Below are 15,860 nucleotides of genomic sequence, written 5' to 3'. Positions count from 1 at the left end.
TATTTTCTTTGGTAGAGTGTTTATGTCCATTCTTTGAATCATTAAGTGAAATCTGATTTTGATTTTTAATTATTTTGGTGACAATATTTTTTAAAATCATTATAATCATATAGACAGTTTTCTTTATATACATGTACTTTTTCTTTAATCATTAAAAGGTGTCCAGTAGAAAAATAAATAAATTGGATGTTAATTACATGTAAGAGACGAATTGTTCATATCTAGAATGTAATTTTATCAAGAATTAGAGACGAAAGAAAGAACACAAAATTATGAATTTATAATTTGATTATCAAAAAGTGTTTGATTGCTTGAATTATTTTGGTTGCCGTACCGGTGTTATCTAGTGAGACTTCCCCCGGAAAACTGGCTACATAATGAGACCCCCCCCACCCGAAAGACTGGTTATATAGTGAGACCCCCACCCCGGAAAACTGGTTATATAGTGAGAAACCCCCAACCCCCAGAAAACTGGTTATTTAGTGAGAACCCCCCCCCCTCGGAAAACTGGCTATATAGTGAGACACCCTCCCTCCCCCGGAAAACTGGTTATATATTGAGACCCCCCCCCGGGAACTGGTTATATAGTGAGACCTCCCCGGAAAACTGGTTATATAGTGAGACCCCCCCCCCCCGGAAAACTGGCTGTATAGTGAGAGTTCCCCCGGAAGACTGGCTATATAGTGAGACCCCCCCCCCCCCGGAAGACTGGCTGTATAGTGAAACTCCCCCCGGAAGACTGGCTATATAGTGAGACCCCCCCCTCCCGGAAGACTGGCTATATATTGAGACTCCCCTCCCCCCGGAAAACTGGCTATATAGTGAGACCCCCACCCCCGGAAGACTGGCTATATAGTGAGACACCCCTCCCCCCGGAAGACTGGCTATATAGTGAGACACCCCTCCCCCGGGAAGACTGGCTATATAGTTAGACTTCCCCTCGGAAGACTGGCTATATAGTGAGACCCCCACGGAAGACTGGCTATATTGTGAGACTTCCCTCCCCCCGGAAGACTGGCTATATAGTTAGACTTCCCCTCGGAAGACTGGCTATATAGTGAGACCCCCACCCCCGGAAGACTGGCTATATAGTGAGACACCCCTCCCCCCGGAAGACTGGCTATATAGTTAGACTTCCCTTCGGAAGACTGGCTATATAGTGAGACCCCCACGGAAGACTGGCTATATAGTGAGACCCCCACGGAAGACTGGCTATATAGTGAGACTTCCCCCGGGAGACTGGCTATATAGAAATATTTCCCCCGGAAGAATGGGTATATTGTGATACTTCCCCTGTGGACGTCTCACTATATGGCCAGTCTTCCCCCTTTATAGTGAGGGTCCCCCCTTTATTTTAGAAATTACCAGAATAGTCCTTTTTGCTATAATTCACACGTGTTTATTGAAATACAAACACGGTTTCATTTATGCACTTTACCAAAACACAATGTCTGGAAATTTTGTATCTTTAAAGTGACCGATTTTCTATCAGTCCAACGATATCACGGTTTCTCAGTCAGTGCACGAGGTTGTGTTAAGAATGAATATTTTCATATCTCAACATGTCAACGCCACTTCTGATATCCAACGGGGACAACATCAATTTGAAATATCACAATATAACCAATCTATATGATCATAATTAAAGATATATGATATTCTATCATGGCGCGCAATCATGTTCAGCTTAAGAAGGGTGGGGGCGGGAGGGGACGTTGACCAATCCTCAGAGGCAGTCCGCCGTTATGTCTTCAGTGTGTGCATGACTAAGCCCTGATGGGGGTACGGGATGAAGCCTCTGATGTGATAGAGTAGACTCCCCTCTGAAAACTTGGTCATTTAGTATTAATTCAGGATAATGGAGGACTCGGAGGAGTATTTGCGACCTATATATTAGTGATGGGCAATCGGATCAAAAACTATAATCGATTGTCGGCAATAATCGGATACATGTAATCGATTAATAATTGATTATAATCGGAATTGGCATTTAAGTGTTTTCCCCTCAAATTAGATGTAACAGAATCATTAAATGTATGGAAACAACATTTGAATTCTTCTTTGTTTCATTTGTTCACTGGTAAATAAATCAGAATTTCAATATATCAAGTAATGGAATTTAAATATAATCTCAATGTATCAAAGATATCAGAGATAGGCTCCTTTATTTCGTTGTTGTTACCGTCCTTCATACATGTATCTCCAGCCATTTTGTTTGCTTACTTTTGATCGGGTTTGACATACAGAAAATAAAATTTGAACAAAGTTGAAGTGATTTTCGGATTTTGTTTGGTTAACGCTGTCGGCGACTTTTATTTTGTAATCGATTAGTAGTAACTATATATGTTGAAAATTCAAAAGTTATCCTCTACCCACAGTTTGATTAATCGTCTATGTAAAGGGTATATATGCCAAAAACTGTCCATTCTGTTAGAAAAAGAACTGAACGAGGCCCCTACGGGCCTCGATCAGTTCTTTCTCTTACAGAATGGACAGTTTGAGGCTTATATCCTATTTAAAACATTACATCTTTTGTTCTAAGAATGGACAGACTCAGGAAACCCATCGACAATGGTAATTAGGAATAAGGCTATTTTGAATAGTCTGACAATATAACCAGTCTTGTGTAGAATTCTGTTTCTTTTGCTCACTTATTGGACAGTGTCAGGTTCATGTGTAAGTAGACTTACTCTTCTACTGCAGGTTTTATATTCACTCTCTCTATAGTACTGAGCCATATCAACATGTCTTCCTCTGATGGGAATCTCGAACATTTTCATTGCACAATAAAAAATTAAGGATTTTAGTGAAAGTATCGCAAATATGTGTTATATTCTGGATGTGGAGGGTGAGAAAGATATGGAGCCAAATTTTGATCTGAAAAGCATTGTGTTTTTAATATTTGTATGAGGTAATAATTGACGCCAGCCAAAAGAACCCAATACGCCTATCTCCTGCAACGAAATTATACATGAAAGCGAAAATAATAATTTAGATTTAGAATATGCTAATAAAGAAAACATAAATCAAAGTACTGAAAGTACTGAAAGCGCTAAACTGACTTCATGAATTCTGTATGCAATGTTAATGAGCAGGAACAACATTAAAAAAAAAGTTTATGCATTATTCTTTATTTTCGCATAACTAAGTAGTACATTTTCTGTAAGAAAATAACAAATATGGATTGGAAGCAATGTCCTGAAACTTTTCAACACGTTGAAATATAAATTTTATATGGTGTTGTTAAAACAATGGTCACTATGATAATTTTGATCCCACACTAAACTAAAACCCTGTCCTTGGATCATGAAATTTACAATTTTGGTAAAGGACACCTGTTCTTATTAAATATCTATAATCAGAATTTAGTATCAATAGCATTACCACCGCTTTGGTGGTCCAGAGGTAAAGTGTTCGCTCTGTATGAGGGCGGTCGGGGTTCGAATCCCGGCCGCGACAGACCTAGTTCGTTAAACAGGTAGTGACAGTTCCATCACCAAACTCTCGGCATCAGGTGTGAATGTCACGGGTCTTCGGAGATGGCCTTTAAAACGGATGTCCTGTGTCACAGTAGGTGTGGCACGCTAAAGAACCCTCACTGCTCAATGGCCGTAAGCGCCGAGCATAGGCCTAAATTTGAAGCCCTTCACCGGTCTTGGTGACGTCTCCATATGAATTAAAAATTACTGAGAAGAACGTTAAACAAGATACAATTAATCAATAGCATTTAAGGCTATGTTATTCAAATATTTGACAAATGAACACTTTATACCCTGTTCAGCTCCCACCCATCTTCCCAAGGCAAGGGTTTCTGATCCGCTCTGCTCTGGTCCCTGGATCATTAAATGCTCTACATGACTATGCATTTTTTTCCCTTACAGATGTGATGTTATAGAGAAGAATATTTTTGGTAGAAAATGTGAAAACAGTTGTAATGGTAGTTTTCGGTATAAAGTGTTCAATTGTTATTACGCAACTAACTTACTGTTGTGTTCCAGTTAAATAGTGTATGAAATATTTTTAGAATATAACTGAAATGAAAGAAATCAATAGTTTGATACATATATGTAGGTCACTTATAATAGAAAGGAACAAACAAACTGGACAAAAAAGAAAATTACACATAACCACATACACTAACAAATGCAACATGTCAAAACACACCAATAATGCAGGATTATGAAACGCTTTACATCCATTTCATTACCTTACCAGAAATCATTTAAATACACACATAACCATGCATCTGTATGACTTGTACTACAGAATCCAGTGCATAATTATCTGTAAATAGCAATCAAACCATGAAAGTGGAATTATTTTTTGTAATCAATAATGAAGTTATTTTCAATTCAAAATCAGGTTGGAGAGAATGTGAATCCAAATAAGTCCGATAAATACATGTATAACTGAAAACAAAATTTAGGAAGTTATTTAGAAAAGATGTTCATCATACATGTGCAATATTACTTTGAAACTGAATACTGCGTCATCAACAAGAGTGGAGATAGCTCATTTTTAACATGAAAGTTAGTGCAAGAAGATATACTAATTCAAATATGATGATGAATTAGACTAACATATAAGCATGGATTTACATTTAGCAATTGTAGTGATTGTTTGTTATACGTAAATCTAAAAAAACAAAACAAAAAAAAACAACAACAAAAAAACAAGAGTTTGTACACAGGTACATTAAACGCTGTACTCATCAACTTGTGTGTATTACACTTCTTGTGTAAAAGCTCATATTCAATATGACTCATCCGTTTGTCTGAATGAGACATAATACACATTGCTATTGTTTTAATTTTATGAAACAGTTCTTTATATGAAAATGCTAATAACCTTAGCAAAAAACCAAAAGATTCGAAGCTTGTGTAGTAGTTCTAATATGAAAAAAAAAAAAAAAGAAACGTAACAGAAGTGACTCGCAATAAATATGCAAGATTTACAACATGTAAATGTAGCTAAATGAGAATCCCAAACTAGGTACTGAAAAGTTACAAAAGCAATTTTCAAACGGTAATGTTCAAACCGCTGTTAGAAATAATGAAGAGGCATTTCACCAAAAAACTAAATGCATCTTTTTTATATGAAAAGATCGTTCAGCGAAAACAAAATGTGGGGACAGGGAACAACGACAGTACATCCATGCCCCTCCCCCTTCTTCATCATTTGTACGTTCGGAAATACATGTAGCATATGCATGTCATTGTCAATTGTTTGTTTGAAGTACAAAGAAATTGAAAACACGATTACTTTTCGTTGTATGTAGCGTGCTGTGTACCGCAAACCATTTCACATTCATGCTTGACACAATGGCAATGTTTATCTAACACTTGTTCTAAACATGTGTATTTCAGTATACAGCGCTCGTAAAATTCCACGCGGTGTTTTGAATACTTGAAACCGGGGTATTGTCTTCCATAATATAATATAATATAATATAATATAATGTTGTACCTTTTATCTTTTCCTTGCCCCAAGACTATTATTTTTAGTCTTATTTTTGAAACTAAATCACGAAATCAAAATTTGATTGTGTTGACGATGATTCTGAAGAATATCTTGGTCGTTTAGAAATAATAAAGTAAGCTTAAGTTACACCGTTGCATCCTCTAAATTTCTGCATGACCGACTTACATATATGATCGGGGAAGGTGTAAGCAGTTACGCAATATCATCCTTCTGAGACACCGATCTCTGTCAGCATAATCGTGCACAAATTCTTTCTCGTTCACAATGGACGCGGATCAGTTAATTTTTTACTGTGTTGCACACATTTTTGCTGCGTCGGACAAAAATTTTACTGAGTCGGAACAGCAGCCAAAACACAAGTGGAAAACCCTCCTGACTCGTGTATAGCTTAATGACGTGGCTTCTAATTATAGATTGCACCATGCAAATTAATTTCCCTGGCCTCTAAGCGCCATGCGAAGGTAACAATTCAAAGGCACCCTAGCTAAAACGGTTTCATATACATATTCTTATTCAATTGTAGATTTTGAATCACTTTAATTATTACAGACGCAGATTCAAATGGGAATTTTAACTGAAGAATGACCTGCATCTGTTTCTCACTTTCCCCAAGAATGAGGACAAAAATATCACCCTTTTTATATATATTTTATTCACTGTTCAACGAACTGTATTTCCGGGGGGGGGGGATGCAACTGCAGATATGAATGTTATCCCCGTGCTAGATCGGTTGCAAAATTACGACTACTTTAAACACGACTTGTTGACTACAGCGATGCATAAATTCGCCTATAGGTGGCGATAAACCGGAAACATGATGACGAAAGCAAAATCCAACTGGCGGCAATAAGCGATTAAGCTACGCTTAGCGCTTAAAAAGCGTTGTGAAGAAGTGTCGGAATGTGCTTCTGAATCCATGCAGCGAAATCCATATACGGTATGGAAATACGTCTTTCAAATTTAAGTTTTGATGCGATATAGTAATGGCCAGTGGAATTTAAAAAAATGTGAATCTGGCAGAGAATTCTACAGGAAATATCGTTTTTAAGTGTTTCGGTGATTTTTCCGATATCTGTGATTCTTACTTGTAGGGGAATTTAAAATTTGATTTGTATCTCTTTGACAAATGTATCGTCTTTCTCAGTCTTATTTTCAGCCTATCTATAGACGTCTAATAAGTTATTTGGTTTACCTGGCACTGTCCAATAAGTTGACAATTACTGTCCATTATTTTTAAGAACGGACAGTATCTGTCCATTCTTAAAAATAATGGACAGCAATTGTCAACTTATTGGACACCTACAGGTAACCTTTTCTCTACAAGTGGACTTTCTTCTATATAAAAGCCTAAAAAGACAAAGGATTGCGTAACAAAAATGTTTTAACATTGTGTAAAAGTCGCTTTAGATTTAGATTAAACTAGTTTTGTATGTGTTTAGTGTATAAACAAGACAAGTCTCCTCCTATTTCCCCCCTGGGTGTTATGTTGAACTATAACTTCAAATTACACGTATATACTCAATGGTAGGATAACTTAAGTCTCTCACTTGTATTTCATTTATAAAACTTCCTTTTAATTAGTTGGACTAGAAAAGTGGAATTTGACATGAAAGTTTCCTGGCATAGAGTAGATTCAAGTTTGTTCAAATCATGGTCCCGGGGATAGGGTGGAGCAACAATAGAGGTTCTGATGCATGTGCATGTAAACAGGAATATTCTTTATAAATATGATATACTATACATGTATTCGTCTGCCCATACATTGTTTCCTTGTACAGGGTAGCCTTTTCCCCCTAGCCATTTGTCCTCAGAAAATCTGGCTATAAAGCAGCCCCCCACCCCAAGAAACCTGGCTAACTAGCAGCATTACCCCCACGGAAATATGGCTATATATCGAAACGTAATACATATTGAAGATGTGATTACTTGAGAAAAAAGAAACAAATTCTAAGATAAAAACATCATTTAGTTTATTTGATTTAATACATCAAGATATCAGTAATTGATTTAAAGATATCATACATTGAACTAGATGTATAGTGTGCAATGATTGAATGAATAAAATATAGCACGCAATACTAGTAGTTGAATTATGAAGGATATCTTCAGTTCAGTGAATGTTATAATTATTTCACTAATGGAAAGGATGAATAATGGATGATATATTTAATAAACTTTGGTTTAAATTCCTTTGAAAATACATCTTATTGAATTTAGTAGGCGAACGACTGAGATAAATTATCCGTTCAATTAATACATGTATATAAAAGATCATTGATAAAAATGCAACCAGCCAGTATGTATTGTAGGGAGAATTTCATTGCTAGTGGTTGGGGGATATAACCACCACTCTAAGGGGGGGGGGGGGGGGGGGGGGGGGGGGGGGGGGGGGGGGGGGGGGGGGGGGGAGACTATGCAGGCCAAATTAACATAAATCAAGATAATTGAAGATATCCTTAATTATAAAGATATCATCAATTCATTTGATGCGCTACAATTCAATTAAAGAGAACAATAATTCGATTATTGCGCTTATAGATTCAGTTAATGTCTGAAATAGTTATCATCAATTGAATTTATGCGTTGATAACAGCAATAATTGATTTGATGTGCTCATCAATAAACTAATTGCACGCAATAATTGAATTGATGATGTCTTCAAAAATAATTATAGATATCTTCAATTATTTGAGTTTCTATTAAAATGGCGCTCCACAGATGACTCACGAAAGTCTTCCGGTGGAAATTTGAAAATAAAATTTAGAACAAGCACGTAAGGGGTGGGGGGTGGGGGGGGGGTGGAGCCCCACTATTGATAGTTTGTGGGAGAGTCTCACAATATACATAGTTAGTCTTCGGGGGGGGGGTCTCACTATATAACACCGGCAGTACATGTGTTTCAACCATTATACGGTTGTATTCAGAATCTGCGTTTCTATATAATGATTGTAAATGCGTTAACACTGATAAATGGGTGGCGCAGGTCAGATGAGAGTTGTCTCTTTGCTTGAATGTCATGCACATTGCATTTAAATGAAATGTTCAGTTGAAGTTTATTAGTTTATTAGCGATAATTCTATCTCAATTTCCCCCTTTAAAAAACCGGCAACGGAATAAATTCTACTTTTGTGTATCCATATACATGTATTGCCTCATTGTTTGTGCGGCGAGGATCTAGAAAAAAATCAGAAAGGAGGGGTGAGCAGTTGCGGAATTATGGTTGGGATGCACGAAGCGCGCGACTCTCTAAAAATGTTATAATTAAGATACATTCTATTATGCTCATCATTAATCATGCATGACTAAAAGAAATGGTCAAAATGTCTGTTTAGAAGACTTCATTCTTGCCTTACAAAATCACTAGAGTTACGAGCCCTTGGTTATGGTGGCAGCCTCTTTTTTTTTTTTTTTTTTTTTTTTACAGCTCTAACATCATGAGCTAGTTTTAAAGGATATATTTGCCATGTAGGCTGCAATTAATCTTCTGCAAGGAGGAGGAAGCATAGGAAGTACAATTCTAACTGAGTTTCTACATAGAACTGTGGTATGTTGTAAATATATCTGAAAATATTTGTCCACTGACCGGCTTGTGAATTGCAAGCCGAGCAACAGAACTGTGCCTCGTCAAATAATCGTCCGATCGAAGTCAGTGGACAAAAAATTTCAACTATTAAAATCCAGTATAAAACTGCGTGAACATCCTGATACTAGAACAATCGCAAATATGTTTTGCATTTTATGCCTGATTATGTACTTACAGGAACTTAAACATTCATTGTATATTATCATAATTGTACATTATAACTAATATTATATTTTCTGTGGTACGACAATCTTTATTTGTACATGTATAGCATAATATATTTTGTATACGGGAGAGGTTGTCTAAGTTGCTAGAACTTGTAACCAATCCTTTCGTATATTCATACAATAAAATATGTTCAAATCAAATCGGAACAATCGCAATAAATGAGGACCTGACTCGCTTCCGCAACTACCTTTGTTTCATATGCCGCAGACTCGTTAAAAACGGGCAAATCAAAAAGGTATGGACAACAAACGGTAAGATACAGGTACGAGACAATAATGGCACATTGTACATTATCAGAGAAGAGAGGGATTTAATCCCTCTTGGACACACCCCTTAACTTAATTCATACAAACATTGAGATCTTAGAGACTTCAAGAATATGTTTACATATATACTATCATTGATACATGTATATGTAACATGTTATGATTACGGTGTACTTATTTATTAGAATGCCAGTTTCGATCGTGTCTGAAGATTGTTTACAATATTTACACGATACACGTGCCTTTGTTTTGTCAACATAATGACGACACGTATCTCAAATTTATTAATTGGTTGACTTCTCGTCACGTTATCAGAACCACGACAGGGGTGTAAATATGTATGAGTGCGTGAGCCTATATGTTAATGTGCACACGTGTTCGTGTGTATCTATACAAGTTTACACCGCTCTTATTAATTCAGTTCAATCTTAATTCAATTTGAATTCAATTACATATGGCGTCGTGTTCTCTTTGGAGAAGTCGAGAGGCATAGCCTTGCCTCTCGGCTTCTCTAGAGAGAATAATGGCGTCGTAAATGTCGAATATACAGTAGTACACTATTTTGTATCTATACATTTTCATTTGCCTTTTATATAATATCAGGTATCTGTATAATATACATTGCTCCCTCAATATTATACAGTGGTTCAAGCCTAAATGGCGGATTAACTTTAGTATATCCATGCTTGCATCATTTCTCTGTTGACTCATTTTTATGTTGGTGATGATGGGGTGTGTGTTGTTTCTTTTCATATTACACTTTACCTCGATTGATTCTAGATTGTGCACTGGCTCTCAAACAAAAACTTTCTTTTGTATCTCAAATTTTACAATGAAGTCTCCCACTCTTACACATTTTAAAGGTTGGAAGTATTTTTCTCCAGATATAACATAATGGGTATTGACAGTGTATGTTTTCGTGTAAGAGTGGGAATGTTTTATCCCTGTGCACGCAGAGTGCGTACTCCATTGAGTCTGTTAGATATAATATGTATTGCTCTTTTGAATTTTCATGGAATTGAATTTCTGCCTGTTGTATTACTAATGACATTCTTGCCTACTATATTAACCAGCACTGAGGGGAATACTTATTTCCTTAAAGGACATAACGCATGCTTCTAAACTTTTTCATTTTTTCAGGAAAATTAACTCTTTTTATGCCTAAAACTACTTTAAATGTGTTTTAAATGAAATATTTTGCGTAGCTTTCGAGTTTGAAAGCGATGAAATTCAAATCTTGCGATATGCAAACAGGCAACGAAAACGACACAGTAGACCAATATAGAATCCCAGTTACCGTCGTGATCTTGTGCTGGTTTTTAAGTGCCCTATACCTATCGTCTATCAATATTAACCTAGCAAACGACATTGAGGTAAACCCTGGACCCGGACTTTCCTACCCCTCCCCACGAAATGTCTCGCCTGACAACAATTCCATTTCTCTATCAAATTCTGACCCCTTACTAGAAACTAATTATTCATTCGTCCACTTGAACATTCAAAGTTTGATACCTAAGTTAGATATACACGGCGTGGAGTTACAAGATTATAGTATTTTATCATTCACGGAAACATGGATGAATGAGTCTCATATCTCTAATGACGTGTGCTTACCAGACTTGTTCTTTAACAATTGTGTCATAAAAAATGTTGAATGTCATAAGCATTTAGGCGTTACATTTTTCCAAAATGGGTCATGGTCATTTCATGTTCATACAATGTACAGTTCTCTCCAAAGCTTCTGTTAGATTAAATATGCTACTGAAAATTTGTCATATATTAGATAGGAAATCATTAGAGAAGTTTTCTTTTTCTTTTATCAGACCTATTCTTGAATATGCTGATGTAATAGGGGATAATATTTCTACTGAACTTGGTCATAAAATCGAACATCTTAATCAAGAGGCAGCCAGAATCATAACTGGGGGTACAAAACTTACAAATATACTTAATCTTTATAAAGAATTGGGTTGGGAACCACTTGAAAGCAGAAGGAAAAAACATAAAATTATCCAATTTCACAAAATGGTCCACGGCCTAGTTCCCGAGTACTTATGTAATCTTGTTCCTCCCAAAATATATGAATCCCACTCGCATAACACAAGACAAGCTGACAATATTTTACAAACCAAATGTAAAACCACCCAATACAAAAATTCATTTCTGCCCAGTAGTATCTCTCTGTGGAATAGTCTTCCTGACGATGTGAAAAACCAACCCTCAATATCAATCTCAAAAGGCATTTGAACATAAATATTAAATCCCCTCCGCCATACTTTCTCACAGGTTCACGACAAGCTCAGATTTTACATGCACGTCTACGAATGAATTCCAGTTCATTAAAGTATCATTTATTTACAAAAAATATTGTCGACAGTCCTTTATGCTTATGTGGTGAAGTAGAAGACAGCAAACATTATCTCTTAGAATGCCCATTGTACCATCAACTCAGGGCCAGGTATCTTTTAAATCTAACACAATTGTGTAACAGTAACACAAATACTCAGCTTTTTGGAAATTCACACTTATCAGTATCTGAAAACATAACTATATTTCAATCAGTATATAAATTTATTATTCAAAGTAAAACATTTGCTGTACCCTATAAAACCTGATATATTAGCAAATACTTTCGCTTGCATTCTAATATTTGCCTTTTGTATATGTTCTAAATGATGTTGAAATATTCACACAACCCCATCACACATTATAATCACCATTATTTTATCATTATTTTGTATGTACATGTAAATGACGAATCGCATATGTATGTTATTGCCATAACCATAACACGATTCTGATTTATTAATGTAAAATAGGAGACGGATTTATATAAGTGCTAGCACTTGTTTCCGAATCCTGTTAATTTTGCATCTGTTTGTATGTTTCATGTAATGCTTCATTTAATAAATATAGTTTAAACCAAAATCACTAGAATCTAAGAGCTTCCGGGGACTTCACCCCTGACCCCCACTAAGACCAATGACCTATCCACCCCCCCTAAAATCCAGGATCCGCTCCTGGTGAGGAGAAAATCATTGCTTGAATATTCTATGATTAGATGTACGATTCAAGAAATCTGGAGGTTTTAATGATACGCCTTTGTCAAACTCCGCAATTAATCCAATGCAATTCAGTAAAGAGAGAAAAGATGAAAATGTACAAAGCATATGGTTAGAGACATTTAAATATGTTTAAGTATTCATTCAAAAGTCAGTGTACTTTAGTACATGTATATCTTACTTACTACGTGCATGCAATGGTGATCTCTAGTTATAAAAAAATAAAAACATAAAACAATAGGTCCATGGACTACATCGCTGACCCGAGTGACCTTCGCCCTACTGCTGTATTCAGCAGTTGTGATCTTCAAAAAAATCTTTATTAATCTTTATTCCCATGAATTTTTTTGCCCCCATATTGTGCTCCAACATAACACTAAAGGATCATAACATAACTGAAAATGAATTCACATGACATGAGTTCACATACCTCAACACCAGTATGACTAACATGACCTTGCTGTTCTGGATAAGACAAAGGTCACAAAGTGGTAGATCTACTTCTTGGTATGAAATGAAAGATCTTGCCATAAGAAGTAGGTCAAGGTCACAAGATCAAACATCTTTTCACAAGGTCATGTCCTAACGAATCTATACAAGATATGAAAGCCCTATTTTGAATAGTTTTGAAGATATTTAATATGTTTTATTTTCTAACAAATAGGTAAGCTATAAGGTTACAAGGTCAAAGGTCATAGTGTGAAATAAAAGGTCTTGTCATAAGAAATATACATGCATAATATGAAAGATCTGCCTTAACTAGTTCAGGAGATATTGAATAGGTCAGATTTTTTTTAAAAAGCAGGGCCAACTTCAAGGTCAAGGTCACAAGTTCAAACTTCTCAGAATAACAAGGTCATGCCATACAGAATCGATATATAAAATATGAAAGCCCTACCTTAAATAGTTCAAGAGATATTGAATATGTCAATTTTTCAAAAAGTAGGTCAAACTTCAAGGTCAACCTTATTGGATTAGTATAAAATTTAAACGTATTAAGGGGGTACTCTTCATCGTCATAATGGCTGACTTCCTTTTAAAACACGGATGAAAATATGCATATCAGCAATATTTGCCTATTCATTTAAAAATCCATCGCCTAGGTGAGTAGCTCAGTAGGTTAGCACGTCGGCTACTGAGCTGTAGATCGCGGGTTCGAGTCTAGCAGGGTTTTTTTTTTTTTTTTTTTTTTTTTTAAATTTTTGCAGATTGCTTTCTAGTGAATCTGCATTTTTTGACTAGATAAAGCAAATTTGAAAGTTTTCAATTTCAAATTATTGTTTTACATATCCTCCACTTTTAATCCATATCAAATTTCTCTGGTGAAGCATACCTCCTTAACAGCTCTACGCATGCTACGAGTCGTCTTAAACTGATTTTACATCGTTACTCGATTAAAACCGGTGTTGTATAGTAGCCTTTTCCCCCGGAAAAATGGCTTTATAGTAGTCCCCCTCTCCGGAAAAATGGCTATATAGATCTTCCCCCACGGAAAGGTGGCTATATGGTAGGATTTTCCCCCTTTTATAGCCATATGACCCCCACGGAAAACCTACTATATAGTAGATTTTCCCCCTTCGTTTCATTCCGGTTACGTTTACGTCGGACCATTCCCATACATATTCTTTCCATTCTGAAATTAATCCTTTTCTAGCTATTCATTTCTTTTTTTTAATCCTAAATGGATAGTTAATTTCCAAATTCCCTTGATTGGGAGTTTTGGAAATATATATTAATTCAACAAACATCGTTTCATTCAGTCTAATGTTATGTAAAACGATCATATACGTATTTAGAATGTAAATTCAGAATAGTTCGTGCTTTTAAAACCGCACCTATTTAGGCAACTCAGAATTTGTTAATTAAACGGATAAGTACTTATCGTTCGAGGAATCAAACTTGTCTCTCTCCAATTGATTAACACAAAAACTTTTCATACAGATAGTGGAGTAAACTTAAATTGTACAATTCTTTTGGTTGCCTACCCCTGATTCCAAATTGCCGCTACTAAGGAATCAACTCGCACTCTCGCTAGACATGATTCTTTACACCTCATTAGGGGGAAGTGGGATTTTTCAATTGAATTAGATGTTTTTGAGCGAAAAGTCCCCCCCCCAACTGTTCTCGGGTCATTGGTGGATTAATAGATGTGAACATGTTATCGATATAATCGTAATTATTCCAGGGGGTGCAACTCTGTCCCAGCTGTACTGTCAGTACTTTGATTTATACATATTCGTTTACAAAATTTCTCCATAGATGAATTTATTTTGAATCTGTCAGATGGACAACGTCATCATATTTCATTCCTATGCGAAGAATAATCTGGAAAAGTTTTGATTATAAAAACAAAAAAGTATGCATTCCTAAAACGTTTTTAGCTCGCTCAACTGAGTTGAGCTTTTCTGATCACCTCTTGTCCGTCGTCTGTCCGTCTGCAACCTTTCCACATTTTCGACTTCTTCTCCAGAACCACTGGACCAATTTCAAACAAACTTGGTACAAAGCTACCTGGGGTAATGGAGATTCAAAGTTATTCAAAGGAAGGGCCACATTAACAGCGAAATAGTAAAAATTCATTGAGGACTTTCAAAAATATTCTTTTCCAAAACCACTGGGCCACTTTCAACCAAACTTGGCACAAAGCATTCTTAGATTAGATCTGTTTAAATGAAGGGTCATAGGGCCTCTACAGGGGGGTATAACAATCAAATAATGAATTTTTTGTTGTTGCCCTTTAATTTTTTTTCTGAATCAAAGTACTAGTATAATGATAGTTTTGCTCAAACTTGTTTATTGCTAGGACCTGCTGCTCAGGTGAGCAATGTTGCTTATGGGCCTCTTGTTACTTTTTAAGTTTCATATAACAATTCTATAAAATTGTAGAATTATTCAAGTGTTAAAACTCCAGTCCTGCACATACATTCATGTGCGTTTCTCTCTGATTTGTGGATTTTATTTAATTTTGTAAATATTCTTTTACAAATAAAATGAAAAAGCGACTATTCTTGAATGTTTCAAACTCATTTCTAGAATACATCTGGAAATCCTATAAATATTCATCTAAAGGTGAATATAAGAGATTCACTAATATTCTCTCTATTATGTCTCCTTGTAAAATCCTAATACCTTGCTACTTGAGGAGCCGTTTTTGGAACATAAATTACGCAACTGTTATCCGATACAGCTTAAAGTCTTAAATGAACTCAGTATAACTCTTATAAATACCATTTATAATAT

The sequence above is a fragment of the Ostrea edulis genome, chromosome 9 (genome assembly GCF_947568905.1).
Source record: "Ostrea edulis chromosome 9, xbOstEdul1.1, whole genome shotgun sequence".
Classification (NCBI taxonomy): domain Eukaryota; kingdom Metazoa; phylum Mollusca; class Bivalvia; order Ostreida; family Ostreidae; genus Ostrea; species Ostrea edulis.
This window is presented reverse-complemented; position numbering follows the sequence as displayed.